The sequence below is a fragment of the Nanorana parkeri genome, unplaced genomic scaffold (assembly GCF_000935625.1).
Source record: "Nanorana parkeri isolate BGI_ZX_2015 unplaced genomic scaffold, ASM93562v1 scaffold550, whole genome shotgun sequence".
Lineage (NCBI taxonomy): Eukaryota > Metazoa > Chordata > Amphibia > Anura > Dicroglossidae > Nanorana > Nanorana parkeri.
Window position 1 is genome coordinate 934,817 of NW_017306818.1, and position 4,613 is coordinate 939,429.

A 4,613-nucleotide genomic window follows, 5' to 3' on the forward strand; every position below is an offset into this window, starting at 1 on the left:
AAACCCAAAACCCCCCCCCCCCCCCTTATGTATTGCATATATCACTTGTTTTGAGTGGGGAGCTCTAATGAGCAACATTACTTACCTTAATCCTTGGTCCTGCAACCTGTTTTCCACTCCTCTTTGCCAATGATGCAGCAGCCCCCTCACTGACATGGAAGGCCCACCCACATTTTGAAGGAAGTAAGACAAGAGAGCCAGATACTGTGGGGCAGCCGAAACAAAGGGCAGCTGTACGGGCAATTCACAATAGCCCATACAGCAGCCAAAGGTAGCCGAGCGGATCAGCCGAGCAAAACACATATGCTCCGGCTCGGCTGAGCCATAGCCGAAGCGGCGAGAACGGTCGGTCGGAGCAGACCATTTTCCCCACAAAGGACAACATCTGGGTGGAGCCAGCTGTTATGTCATTTAATGACAGCTCAGCATCCTCAAATGGCCTGGGGAAGCTGGGCTGTCATTAAATGACAACAACTGGGTGGAGCCGGCCATGACGTCACGGCCGGCTCCACCCAGTTGTTTTCATTTGTCCGGGACTTGCAGGAAGACTCTGCCGGCCAAATGTAAACAGTTGGACAGAGCTAGCGGTGATGTCACCACTAGCTCTGCCCAATTGTTCATCTTTTTCTGCCATCTGTCAGATTCTTCATTCTGCGGCGGGAGTTTGTCACGTGTGGTTGATGTCGTCGTGGACAACGCTGGACTGACCCAAGGATTACGTCATTTAAGTAAAAAAAATGTTAAATAAAGGATTAAAGGATTTTTTCAAAAGTGTGGGCTCTTTATTTTAATTTTGATTTACCCCTTTATTGAATGGGTAGGGGTACAAGTATCCCTTACTCATTCACAAGGGGGGGACGCATCTGGGTGCCCCTTTATGAAAGGGGTACCCCGATGCAAATAAGCCCCCCTGCCCGCAGGTCTCCACAACCAACACCCCAGGGCTTGTGAGGAAGAGGCCTTTTTCCCATGCTCCGTGGGGACAAGGTGCTTTTCCAGGGGGGAAACTGGAAAAGCACCCTCCCAGTGCCGAGGCCATGTGGCCTGGTATGGCAGGGGAGGGGCGCTCGCTCCCCCACCCCCCCCCCTTTCCTGCCCTGCCAGGCCTGTACTCGAATCAAGGGTCTGGTTGGTAATTTTAGGGGGGACTCTACTTTGGGGGTGGGGTTCCTCCTTAAAATTCCTACCAGACCTAAAGGGCCTAGTATGACTTTGGGGGGGAACCTCACGCATTTTTTTTAACTTGAGGTCCCCCCTCACTTTCCTACTAGACCTAAAGGGTCTGGTATGGCTTAGGAGGGGGACCCCATGTTGTTGTTTTTTTTCTTTTCTTAACAATTTTTTATTATTTTTTTCTTAACATCTTTTTTATTTTTATTTTTTTTACATTTATTAAAATTATTTTTTATAATTTTTTTCCTTTTGTTTACATTTTTTTATTTTGCTCGCTACCTCGGAGGTTCACTCACTATTCACTCGGCCCCAATGAGAATAGGGGCGATGGGCAGCAAGTGAACTGCCGGAGGTTCGGCTCAGCCGATCCAGATGTTGGATCGGCTGAGTCAAACAGCTTCTGCACTTTGGTCAGTCGAGCATGCTGGGCATGTTCGGCTGACCGAAGGCAGCCGATGTATGGCTGATTTTATGGCCGAAGTGACTAGCCAAACGCCATTTGTCTCAGTTCACTTCGGCTTGGTTATTCACTCGGCTGCCTTTGGCAGCTGAGTGAATAACCCTGATAGTATATCTTTTCTGCAATAAAGAGCATATTGGTTAGTAATTGTAATTATTTAAGTTCCACTAAATTACCAACCGCCAAGGCTTCTCGGAAACTCAGATGCCCTTTGTACAATGTGGGACTCAAAACTGGACACCCTATTTTAGATGTGGCTTTACAAGAGATTTATAAGAAGCACCAGTGTCATTGTTTCCTATCTTGTCACTGCCTGAAACTGTTCATGTTGCAGCAGAGTCTCTGCTGGACCAGTATGTTGTTTCACTCCTAGGTCCCATAATGGTTTCCTGCCCACCTTTGCAACTGCTTTCTAAATCCCCGGAAAATATTGTATCTATTTCAGCCCCAAATTCTGCATAAATAGATTCCAATAACGTGGGCATAGCATTAATCCCTGTGGTACACAGCTTCAATTGTAGCCCTTTTTGAACATGTTCCATAAAAACACTTTTGTCTTCTTTTCCCATGTACAAATGGTCTCCCTTTTTACTTGCATACACAACTTCTATTCCAGGCTATTATGACATTATGTATCTAATGCTTTAACTAAATCCAAAATTATCACATCAATAACATCCAGAGTTAAACTTACCTTCTTATAAAAAAAAATGATCATGTTAATTAGACATGACATACCTTTTATAAATCCATGCTAAGTCTCTGTTATTAATTTGTTCACTACAATATATTTTTTCATGTCTTTCCTTAGAATACTTTCAAAAAATGAACATACGAGAGAAGTCAGGCTTACAGTGTATGTTTACCCTAGGTTTTTACTCTTCTCAAATAAAAGTATAACATTCTCTGTATGCTAGTCTTTTGATTGTCCCAGTTGTCGAAGGGTCCAAGAAAAACAGATATGGGTCTATTCACGATGCTGCCGAAGGATCTGGCCGTAGCTTTGGCCGATCCTTCGGCTAGCTTCGGCCCCAGGACCCCTTGGGTTCAGTAGAACCCAAGGGGTGCTGTACGGTCTATTCACAATTGCCCGTACAGCTCCCAAACATGGCCGAGCGGCTCAGTCGAGCCGAACGCATATGCATCGGCTTGGCTGAGCCCTGCTGAAAGCCGAAGCTGGTCGAGCGGCCAGCCATTGGCTGGCCGACAGCCTGCTTCTGACAGCTGGGCCACTTGTAGAGAGATCAGCGTCCCTGGTTACCTGTTAACCAGGGACACTGATCTCCAAACAGCTAACTCTCCCTGGCGCCCCGGGAGAGAAACACTGCTGTCTTTTTTTTTCTTTATTCTGACACAAGCGATGTCAGAATAGATTTAAAAAAAAAAAAATCCCATTGAAAAGCATTGGTACTTTACTATTGGCTATTTCAATTTGCAATAGCCAATAGTAAACTAGCATTGTACCCGCCCTCTGCTGCAGTTCTCCATCAGGTCTATCAGCAGAGGGAGGGTACAGAATTTTTTTTTTAAAAAGACACAGCAGTGTTTCTCTCCTGGGCGGCCGTGAGCGGGAGGCTCCCAGAACGCCCGGGAGAGGTTTTTTTTCTTTTTTATTATACAGCAGCAGAGCCGCCGGACAATAGGAAACTATTGGGCGGAGCTAGCTGTCACTGCTAGCTCCGCACAATCGTTTGCTATTTAGTTTTTTAACTTTTTTCACTCTTTTTCTGTTCTGCTCGGTACCTCTGAGGGACCGAGCAGAACAGCCGAGCTGAATGCTGCTCTGCGGCATTTGGCTATTCACTCACTGCTGTTCGGCATCTTTTAAGAATAGCCCGAACAGCAGTGAGTAGCTTCCCGGAGGTTCGGCTCAGCTGATCCAGATGTTGGATCGGCTGAGTCGAACTCCTTCTGCACTTCGGGTCGGCCGAACATGCTAAGTATGTTCGGCCGACACGAAGCCACGTGAAGCAAGCCGATGTACGGCTGATTTCAGCCGATGTATGGCTGATTTCAGCCGATGTATGGCTGATTTCAGCCGATGTACGGCTGAAATCAGCCGTACCAGCCTGAAGTCAATAGCCGAACAGTGTTCGGCTCACTTCACTTCAGGTCGGTCATTCACTCGGCTGCCTACGGCAGCTTAGTGAATAGGCCCCACAGACAACAATGAAGAAAAATCTTGGGGTATTATTCTTATTTACATCCATGTATTTTGTCATCTATTCTTAAAACATGAGTATATCGTAATAAAGATTTTTAGTGTGCATATCTAGTTCTGAAAAAGAGATGGTAGGAAGACCATGGATACATGGCTGGCTGAATGACGGTGGCTGATTAAGTATGAAACATACCAAAGGCCACAATATTCTAAGCACTGTGCAGTACAGCTGAGATCCTATCTTTTTCCCAGGGAGCTAGAAATGAAGCACATACACATTCAGCTATTCTCCATGGGAATGTTGAATAATTCTCCGAGTGCTAGCTGTTCTTCCATCAAATCCCTTCACATGCACTAGTTGCACAGGTTATTTGCTTCTTATTAAACTTGACAAAGGTCATTTTGTCTTTGAGAACATGTACTGAAGGTGATGAAATACCAAGAAACCACAAGCGATTAAATACAGCCCTAGAGAAAGACAGATGATCACTCTGCAGTATAGATCATTTTGTTGTTATTATGATTATTATATTTATTATTCATACCAATATTTGTCCAGTGCTGACATATTACATAGCTTTTTGCAGAATCAAGCTCCACTTTTATTGAATTCTCTTTGCCAGTGGAACTTGCTATTAAATGTCCATAACCAACTACTGTAGGTTATAGTTGATACAGTTTTGTGTTTAGTAGTAGCATACTTGAGTGCCTCAAGTCTATCAAAACAAGGAAAAACACACCAACATCATTAGTTTATGGTTCCAATTAGATTTGAACCCAGGACCTCAGTACTGCAAAGTAAAAATGTTCATCAAAAGA